The 11054-nt window shown below is 38.7% G+C and overlaps 1 long non-coding RNA gene across 1 annotated transcript; it reads right to left on the minus strand.

Annotated features, from left to right (window-relative positions):
* Positions 1–9465: 9465 nt before the first annotated feature.
* On the minus strand, positions 9466–10405 carry LOC122000047. The gene is made up of 2 exons (XR_006116903.1): positions 10221–10405; positions 9466–9621 (listed from the first exon to the last, which is right to left on the minus strand). It is a non-coding gene; the product is annotated as an uncharacterized LOC122000047 (long non-coding RNA).
* Positions 10406–11054: the final 649 nt, after the last annotated feature.

An 11054-nucleotide genomic window follows, 5' to 3' on the forward strand; every position in this document is an offset into this window, starting at 1 on the left:
GGTTCAGTTCAGTCTGTTTGATGCTATGAAGCACCCATTAGAGGACCACTCGATTCTTAGCATTGATGTATCAGAGGAGTTGACTAGCATGGACTTGATTTCTGGATTTGTGTCTCAACTGGATATTTCTGAGAGTGGAGAGTTTGGATATGATTTCGACGATTCTGCTGATGTTAATGGTAATTTTGGAGCAATTGAATTGAAACTTATTGGTGGTCCATTTTCATTTGAAGGTGAATATGTAAGTATAGGGGATTGCACAGTGGAAGCAATACCCTAAGAATCATATTTTTTTTTATTGAAGCATCACCTGAATCAGGAAAAGGTGAATATGTAAGTGTAGGGTATTGCACAGTTGAAGCAATACCCTAAGAATCACTACTGTTAGTTATTGAGTCGCAGTAGCTAGAATTGAAGCCCCTACCTGAACACCTTAAATATGTATATTTGGGAGACAATTAGTAGCTACCCGTTATTGTAGCCCATAATTTAGAGCTAGATTAAGAACAGAGATTATTGAGAATTTTAAGGCAGCACAGGAAAGCTATTGGGTGGACACTTGTTGATATTCCTGGAATCAGTCCTTCTATTTGTATGCACGGGATTTATTTAGAGGAGGATGTGAAACCAGTGAGACAACCACAGAGAAGACTTAACTGATTGATCCTTGACGTAGTAAAGAAAAAGGTGACTAGACTCCTACAAGCAGGCATCATTTACCCTATTTCTGACAGCAAATAAGTGAGTCCAGTTCATGTGGTTCCCAAGAAGTCAGGTATCATAGTGGTAGCAAATGATAACAATGAGTTGGTTCCTACTAGGATTCAGAATTCTTGGAGAGTTTCTGTGGACTATAGGAAGCTGAACCAAGCAAGCAGAAAGGACTATTACCCTTTGCCCTTTATTCATCAGATGATAGAGAAATTTGCAGGGAAGTCACATTACTGCTTCCTAGATGGATACACAGGATATTTTTCAGATTTACATTGTCCCTAATGATCAAGAGAAGACCACCTTCACTTGCCCTTTTGGTACATTTGCTTACAGACGTATGACATTCGGACTTTCCAATGCACCAAGGACCTTCCAGCGATGTATGCTAAGTATTTTTGGTGATTTATTGGAGCATTGCATGGAGGTTTTCATGGATGACTTTTCGATTTACAATTCATCTTTTGATGCATATTTGGAAAATTTATCTCAAGTTTTGAGTCGATGCATTGAGACTGATTTGGATTTAAATTTTGAGAAATGTCACTTCATGATTGAGCATGGTATTATTTTATGTCATAGTCACTTCATTGAGACTGCTAAAATAAGTGTTATATCTTCTCTCTCTTACCTCGCATGCGTGCAAGATGTTCGAGCTTTCCTTGATTATGCATGTTTCTATAGGAGATTTATAAGAGACTTCAGAAAAATTGCTATTCCATTGACTCAGTTACTACAGAAGGATGTGACTTTCCATTTTGATCAGAGGTGCTGAGAGGCTTTTGAGAAGCTGAAAGAAGCTCTTGTTACGACACCCATCATTAGACCACCAGATTGGACTCTTCCTTTTGAGTTGATATGTGATGCTTCAATTATACAGTGGGAGACTTACTCAGAGAGTAGATGGTGTTGGAACCCCAAGGTTGTTTTGGTGTGATCAACAAGTTAAGTTAGGTCCTGCGTTGTTTCTAACCTTGTGTCTAAGTGTGCAGGAGCTTAGGAACACAGGTAGTCGAGCGGAAGACGCAGCTAGCGAGAAGGACGGCAGTCCGAGGGACGAGGTGCTGCGGAAGAGTACACCGGCGGACGAGAAGGAAGCGCGCGGTGGTTCCGAGGGACGAAAGCCGGAGCTGAAGATTGCTCGGAGAGCAAAAGACGCAACTAGCGAGAAGGTCGACGACCGAGGGACGAAGACTGCGGATGAGTACGCTGGTGGACGAGAAGGAAACACGCGGCAATTCCGAGGGACGAGAAGCCGGAGGGAAGCCCGCTTGAGAAGACCGGAAGTTGGGTTCGGGTGAGCCCTTTTCCGGATGGCAGAGATCACCCAAGTAAGCGGATCCGGAGCGGAAGACCCGGACCGAGGCGGGACTAAAACGGAGCAGAGGTCCCGGACGCAAAAGTCAACTAGAGTTGACTTTTTGCTCCGGGGCGCCCGGAACGTGAAGTTTGACCAGAACACGTCTTTCGCCTTCTGGACGTTAGGGGATAAAGTTTTATCCCCCCCCCCAGGGCGTCCGGAATCCTTCCAGGCGCCCCGACCAAGCTGTCAATCAACTGAGAACTCAAGCATTCTTTCTACACTTGTACACTTTTCTGTCTTAAGCTTCTATTGTGCGCTTCATTGCTGTAAAAGGCTTCTCCGCCTGAAGGAGATACTAGTGCTACGCTTTCTTGGATTAACAACCTTCCCGGTTGTAACCAAGTAAATCTCGGTGTGCCTTTTACTTTTCTGCTTTTATTTATTTCTCTTATTTTACAAGTGTTAGTTTAAGAGTTCGAGAAGGGTGTTTGCATTTTGATTTTTGCAGGGCTATTCAACCCCCCTTCTAGCCGGCCCAACGGTCCTACAAGTGGTATCAGAGCCAAGACGCTTCAGGAGGACTAATCGCCAATCGAAGCAAAGATAATGGCCGGACCAAGCATCCACCCGCCGAAATATGGAGGAGATTTCGCTACGTGGAAGAATCTGATGCAGGTAGTTTTTACCACAGACTTTGAATTAACTTTAACAATGGAATCCGGTTTTGTAGCTCCAGAAGGTAAGGAAAAATGTCAATGGACAAAAAAGGAGCAGGCTGAATTCGTGGCGAGCGGCAAAGCAGAATACCATCTGCTAAGCGTTCTTCCACCTCAAGAAGTCAACAAAATCGGACAATACCACTCTACAAAGGAACTTTGGGAAAAGTTCCTCGAGCTGCACGAAGGGACTTTCGAAGCCAAGCTCGCCAGAAGAGATCTGCTTCGGAATCAGCTCACCAGCCTGCAACTTGGGGAAGATGAGACAATCGCGCACTTGCACTCGAGAATCAAAGAGATCATCACCGGACTATCGAATCTAAGAGAAACGGTAAGTAACCGAGATTCGCTAAGGTACGCACTAAATTCATTTCCTAGAAATTCAAAATGGGCATCACTAGTAGATGCCTTTTATATTTCTAAAGATTTAGAAAAGATCTCGTTAGAAGAATTTTTTTCTACTTTTGAAGTGCATGAGTCAAGATGTGCAGGAATGAAGGAGCCCAAGAATAACGTCGCCCTCAAAGCTTCGAGAGACGAACCAGAGTCGGAATCCTCTCTCGATGACGAGGAAATGGTAATGATGGTAAGAAGATTCAAGAAGCTTTGTAAATCCAGATCTACTAACCATCCACAGGGGAAGAAGAAAAGGACGATCCGCTGCTACCACTGCGACGAAGAAGGACACGTCAAGGACAATTGCCCCAAGCTGAAAAACAAGAACAAGGAAAAGGGTAAGAAGCCTATCCAAAAGCGAAAAGCCCTAAAGGCGACGTGGGATGATACGTCGTCGGAGTCTGAAGTCGAGGCATTCTCCGGACTTGCTCTAATGGCAAGTCATCAAGACGACGACTGCGAGTCAAGCTCTTCCGAAATGAGCATCGAGAGCATCGATGAAGGGGGAGCTTCGTCAGAGGAAAGCAGTAGTTCAGGGGGAGACACGGAAAACGAACTCGACAAGGTAAGTCAGGTACGTTCACTTCCTCCCGATAAACTTTATAAATTTGTTAAGTTATTAACTAAAGACTGCTGTAAATTAGAAAAAAATATAAAAAATTTAAAAATAATCTTAGTTAAATCCTGCCCTCTAGAAGAATTAGATAAATCAAAATTGGAAAATGAAAAATTGAAACTTGAAAATAATGATTTGAAAATTCAAGTAGATAATTTGAAAAACCATGCATGTTCATCTAATTCTAGAAAATTTAAAAATTTAAATTGGTATTATAGATATCACCCGGGACAAATTAAGAATATCTCTAGAAAATATGTCCCTAAGAAATTTTTAATCAATCCAGTAGGCTGGAACCTTTATTGGGTTCCTAAATCTTGCTTAGTCTAAGTTTTAAAATTAAAATTAAAATTAGCGTTTTTCAGTGAGAAAATTAAACAATGAATTTCTCTATGAGGTTTTGTCTAAGGAAGTGGTTGTTGCTCCAATAACCAAGAAGGCCTAGTGCCTCGCCACAACCTGGAAGCCAAAATATTGAAATAAATATTTAATTAACTTTCTGTCAAAGCATTAAAATTAGAATTAATTAATGCTTTCAAAGTTTAAACAAAAAAAAACATTTTTTCAAAATATTTTTATACTTAGAAAAATACTTTTTGCCAAAGTCAAATTTTCACTTAGAAAAATTCTCAAAGTTTTCACTTAGAAAAATTTTCTGCTTAAGTTACTTAGAAAAATTCTCATTTTTGTTAATTTAGAAAAATTTTCATAAGACAATTTTGTTTAAGTTAAAAGACCATTTTGAAATTGAAAATTTCTGCTTAAAGTCTTTAAGAAATTTTTTTTACTCTAAGTCTTTAACCCTTAGTTCTTTTTAAACCCCATTTTTTTGTGATCAAAGGGGGAGAAGAATTAATATAAGTCTAGGGGGAGGTAGAAATTGAAAATTGAAAATTTTTGAAATTTAATTTTGTTGCACATTATTGCAATAACTTGTTTTAATTTTATGTCTAGTTTTGACCCTAGCTTAACTTGGGTTGATCACACCAAAAAGGGAGAGATTGTTGGAACCCCAAGGTTGTTTTGGTGTGATCAACAAGTTAAGTTAGGTCCTGCGTTGTTTCTAACCTTGTGTCTAAGTGTGCAAGAGCTTAGGAACACAGGTAGTCGAGCGGAAGACGCAGCTAGCGAGAAGGACGGCAGTCCAAGGGACGAGGTGCTGCGGAAGAGTACACCAGCGGACGAGAAGGAAGCATGCGGTGGTTCCGAGGGACGAAAGCCGGAGCGGAAGATTGCTCGGGGAGCAAAACACGCAGCTAGCGAGAAGGTCGACGACCGAGGGACGAAGACTGCGGATGAGTACGCTGGCGGACGAGAAGGAAACACGCGGCAATTCCGAGGGACGAGAAGCCGGAGAAGAAGCCCGCTCGAGTTGGGTTCGGGTGAGCCCTTTCCGGATGGCGAGATCACCCAAGTAAGCGGATCCGAGCGGAAGACCTGAACCGAGGCGGGACTAAACGGAGCAGAGGTTCCGGACGCAAAAGTCAACCAGAGTTGACTTTTGCCCGGCGCCGAACGTGAGTTTGACCGACGCAGCGATTTGCGTTACGCGTTGGGGATAAGTTTATCTCCCTGGCGCCCGGAACCCTTCCAGGCGCCCCGACCAAGACTATAAATATAGCCTTGGTCCAGAAGCTGTAAATGAACTGAGAACTCAAGCATTCTTTCTACACTTGTACGCTTTTCTGTTTTAAGCTTCTATTGTGCGCTTCATTGCTGTAAAAGGCTTCTCCGCCTGAAGGAGATACTAGTGCTACGCTTTCTTGGATTAACAACCTTCCCGGTTGTAACCAAGTAAATCTCGGTGTGCCTTTTACTTTCCTGCTTTTATTTATTTCTCTTATTTTACAAGTGTTAGTTTAAGAGTTCGAGAAGGGTGTTTGCGTTTTGATTTTTGCAGGGCTATTCACCCCCCCCCCCCCCCCCCCCGCGCCCTTCTAGACGGCCCAACGGTCCTACAGATGGAGCATAACATGCTATTTGTTATGCTTCAAGAATGTTGGATGTTGCACAAGCAAATTATACCACCACGGAGAAGGAGCATTGTTTTTTATTTAGATAAATTTAGATCTTATTTATTATGTTCTCACATGGTTATTTTTTCTGCTCATGAAGCATTGAAATACCTCCTCAAGAAACCGAATGTAAAACCTAGGTTGATCAGATGGATACTTCTTCTCCGAGAATTCGACATGGAGATACACGGTAGGAGTGGAAGGGAGAACCTAGTGGTAGATCACCTGAGCAGGATTGAGGGAGAATTTGACCACACGGCTATTGTTGATGAATTTCCAAATGAGCACCTCTTTCAGATGCATAGTGAGTCACCATGGTATGCAAATCTAGTTAACTTTATAGTAGCACATGTTTTTCCCACACAATTTTCAAAAACTCAAAAAGATAAATTAAAAAGTGATGCAAAATTTTGTGTAGGATGATCCTTATTTGTGAAAATTTTTAGTGATCAGATCATTAGGAGATGCATTCCTGATTATGAGTTCTATTATGTGCTTACTTTTTGCCATTCATTAGCGTGTGGTGGGCATTTTGGAGCCCAGAGGACTACTAGAAAGGTGCTAGAGTGTGGATTATATTGGCCCACCCTGTTTCGCAATGCATATGCTTTTTCTAAATCATGTAATAGGTGTTAGTAAACTAGCAACATAGGCCCTAGGAATGAAATGCCCCAACGAACTATGTTGTTTCATGAAATTTTTTATGTTTAGGGAATTGATTTTATGGGCTCATTTCCTGTCTCTTTTAGATTTGTGTATATTTTATTGACAGTTGATTATGTTTCTAAGTAGGTGGAGGTCATTCCCACTAGGACTAATGATTCTTTAGTTGTTGTTAGTTTTGTCAGAATCAATTGTTGTTAGTTTTGTCAGGTCACACATATTTTGCAAGTTTAGAGTACTCAAGGCGATCATTAGTAATCAAGGGTCTCATTTTTATAACAGGCACATGAAAGCTTTGCTAAGTAAGTACGGGGTTGCACATATGGTTTCTACTCCCTATCACTATCAGACAAATAGGCAAATTGAAGTGTCTAATAGGGAAGTTAAAGCAATTCTTGAAAAGACTGTGGGACCTGAAAGAAAGGATTGGAGCAAAAGACTTGATGATGCATTATGGGCTTACAGAACTGCTTTCAAGATCCCTATAGGAATGTCTCCATATAGGATTGTGTAAGGAAAAGCTTGTCATCTTCCAGTGGAGATTGAACATAGGGCTTATTAGGCAGTTAAAGCATGTAACTTTGATGCTAGCACAGCTGGAGAGGAAAGGAAATTATAACTTCAAGAACTTGAGGAGATTAGACTGAAGGCATATGAGAACTCACGGATTTACAAGGAAAAGGCTAAGAACTTTCATGACAAGTACATTGTGGTAAAAGAGTTCAAAATTGGTGAAAAAGTGCTTCTGTATAAGTCACGTCTCAAATTGATTAAGGGTAAGTTGAGATCCAAATGTGAGAGACCTTTTTGTGTTACTAATGTTTTTCCCTATGGTGTGAATAGAGATACAAGAAGATGCTATTGGTCAAATATTCAAAATGAATGGGCACCGACTCAAGAAATTTCATGAGGAAGTTAATATGCTAGAGGTGGATAGATTGGACCACATTGATGTCATTTACCCAACTTGAAGGGGAGTTTGTTCCATCTCACACTCACTTTTCATTTGTATATATCATTTCCTTTACTTTATTGCAAGAATAACTCCTTAGATTTTATTAGTAATCTTTTTGCTTATGATAATGTTGAATTCAGTTTTTGTAAATAACATTTCTTTTTGCTTGATCATTTCAGTTTGTAAATAAATTTTTAGTTTTTGGAATAAATTGTACCCCTTGGCATTTCTTAATATCAATTTGGAGATGTTGAAAGCTAGTTAAGTTGGATGGTTGAGTTTAGGGATTTAAATGCCTTGAATGGTCTCTTGGATTACATAAGGTTGCTATTTAGTGATGGATTCCATATTGATTAATTGAGATGATAATGTTTACATACCTAGTGAAGATTAAGCCTAATTGAGTGATACTCTTATAGTAATTGTCACTTTAGAACTTGCTTTGATTCTTTCAAAACCACATTATATTAAAGTGAATCATTCTTATGAAGGTGCATCCATTTGTTTTCCAATTTGATAAGTCATTATTTGTTTTCCTTTCTTCCACACAATTTCTTGCTAATTTTCTGTTCAATCATCAAATCACTTATCTTTTCTCATTGAATATTCTGGATATGAATACTTTGGGTGTTAAATGATGATATTTTGGCCAGAACAGACAAAAGTTTAAGTATAGGGGAGAAAACCCATTTTTTAGAAATCTAGAAAATTTTGACAATGTTTCATGAAGAATGGTTCATTTTATTGTTTGTGACCTTATTGGTTGAGTCTTGGAGCTAAAGTTTTGAGGTATTCTGATTTGTCTTGCTCTTGTCGAAGTAAAGTAAGGATTGGACACACTACTGTGATGCATGAGCAACTTATATTGTTTTGTGCCAATTTTAAATGCTATTTCTGTACAACAGAAATAAAAATTCTAATTCAAAAGGGAGAAACTGAAATCAGAATTCAGAATTAACCTCATTTCTATTTTTGATTCTGTTTGTGGTGCTAGTGAACTGGAAAGATGAATATTTTTTATCTAAGATGATTAAAGGCATTCAAGCTTTGAGCTTGCTGAAGTACTACACAAAAGGGAAAAAAAACTAGAACAAGAATAGAGGAGGAAAGGAGCTACTGAAGTATACGACAGTAGAATTCTGTAGCAGTAAGGATTTTGGAAATTGTGTATCTTGCCAGTTTGTGTCAAACTTCTAGTGCAAGCTTCTAATTAGTAAAAGAGCAAGAGGAATACTTGATTTTCCATTACCGTTCAGTGTCAACGATCAATCATTCTATGATTAATGCATGCAACTACAATGGAAGAAGTTCCCGAAAGTGTTTAGCTCCACTACAGTGTAAGGAATCAGCAAGTTGGCATGATTATTATAGATGAGAAAAGCTTCCCAACGTTAGTACAAAATGGAAACCTTACTCTAAATTCTTGGCTCTTGGTTTGGAATTGAAATGATAAGAATAGAATTCAACTTATATATAAGCCATTGCTTTGAGAATTGGTAGTAAAATGGTTGAAACAAGAAATGTAGTAGTGCTGATTTTAAAGAAGATTATTGAGAGTGAGTCTGAGAGTGGAGGAATGGAGGAGAAAAGATGAAAGATGAGAAGATTAGTTGTTGGTTTACTACAAATGTGTAAAATCTACAGAAAATAACTTAAAGTATCAAGCCCGTACCAAATTCTGTGGGCAGCCATCAAATTAGTTATAAACTCAAGTGAAACTCTGTCAATATTAGTGACAAATGGTGTTCTTGTCTTTCCATGTCTTCTACAAACTGAATGGACAGATTTTTCAAAATCTGTTGCTGAAAAGTAGAAACAGAGAGATGATGCTGCTGGAAATCTGTTGCTAAAAAGATGCTGATGGAAATGAAAGTTGTTGTTTCCTAAATCAGACCATTTTCCATCCAACCAAGGAACAAGTATTAAATACAAATGAAGAGACAGTTTTAAAGCTAAAAGGTTGTAAAATGCATAAAGCAATAATGACATCAAGAAACAAAACAGAATTGAGATTTAAATGTTGTATCAAGTTTGTACCAATCTTTTATCACCAGCTCTTTAAATCAGTGAGAAATTACGTGAAGCTCATATATTCGCAGAACAAATGTTGTTGCCTTTCTCTACGTGTCTTTACAAATTGGATGGACATCTTAAAACACTAAAACTGCAGAAATGCAAAAAATACAGGAGCTGGAAAATTGCAATTCACTGAAGCTGTCTCAAATTTTTGAATTGATCCATCTGAGCTGAAACAAAATGGAAATCAAGCTATTATTTAGTGAATGTTAAATGAAACAATCTAGAGGGATTAAAGATTAAAGCTTGAAGCACCAAGGAGATCAGAAATCAAAACAAATTATGAGATTATTGAAACTGTGAACTGTGAACTAAAGCTACTCAAAATTTGAAATTGGGAATTAAGATTGGAACTTCAACTGAATTCAACTAGATTAATGAAAGAGCGTACAAGGGTTTGAGTCTTGAAATTTTGTAAAGAAATGTCAAGTCATTCAATTTTGAAACTGAAACATAATGTAAAAGGCTGTAAAGAAATGTCAAGTCATTCTATTTTACGGTTTGACCCTGTTCGTTCTGTTTGCTGGGCAAAATCACAGCTGAGTCGAGATCGCTCGACGGTTGCCAGGCCTCAACGGAGTTTTTCTCCGTCTTGTTTTGCCATAGCCAAGCGAGATCGCGACTACGTCTCGATCTACCACAATAACTGACGTCGAAAGGAGCCGCGATCAGCGGCTGTAATTAGGACTTGAGGGAACTCTGATAGAGTTTGTCTCTGATTTTTACTCGACGGCGCTGCTCATGGCCGCTTCTTGCTACTGTAGCTAACCTTGGGTCGTTGGAGGATGCTGGCAGCAATGTTCCCAGCTAGCGATGACATCCAGGTTGGCCGGCGGCGTGCTTGAGGCTGCCTCTTGCAGTTTCTGCACAAGAAAGGGGACCGACGACCAGCTTTTGTCGCTGTGAGGCGGTGCGCGATGTGAAGATCGTGGCAAATCAGAAGAGGCAGCGTAAAACGTGAAGATGAAGTTAAAATGAAACATTAGGTTTCGTATGGTTTTTATAAAAAAAAAAAAATATTAAGGGGGCGTTTGGTTTGTGTTTTCCACGCTATTTTTTGTTTTCTGTTTTTATTTTCTGAGAAAATAGAAAACGTGTCTGGTTTACGTTTTTCATGTTCATTTTTAAGAAAATAAGAGAGCATTTTCTAAGAAAACGAAAAACGCGGAAAAGTCATTTTTTAAAAAACGAAAAAATGAAAATGAAAATGGGGCAAACCAAACGCACAAGTTTTTTTCTTTTGCATTTATTGGCTTGCAATCTTTTTCATTTTTCGTATGGTTTTGCTTGAGGCTGCCTCTTACATTTTTTTTTTCTTTTACATTTTCAGTCCTGTAATTTGTATTTTTTCAATTTTAGTCCTGTTATGAGTTAATTTACGTTCTTAGTCCTGTAACTTATAATATTTTTCAATTTCAATCCTTTTTCCTCCAAATTTAAAATTTTTCAACTAAAAATGTCTAATTTGTGGTTGGAATATAAAAAGGACATGGGTCATAAAAAAATCAAAATCCCTAAATTCAATTTACAACTCATCATTTTCCATTGAAAATTTTTAATTTTAAAGGAAAAATGACTTAATTGAAAAATATTACAAGTTACA

Source organism: Zingiber officinale, chromosome 7A (assembly GCF_018446385.1).
Source record: "Zingiber officinale cultivar Zhangliang chromosome 7A, Zo_v1.1, whole genome shotgun sequence".
Lineage (NCBI taxonomy): Eukaryota > Viridiplantae > Streptophyta > Magnoliopsida > Zingiberales > Zingiberaceae > Zingiber > Zingiber officinale.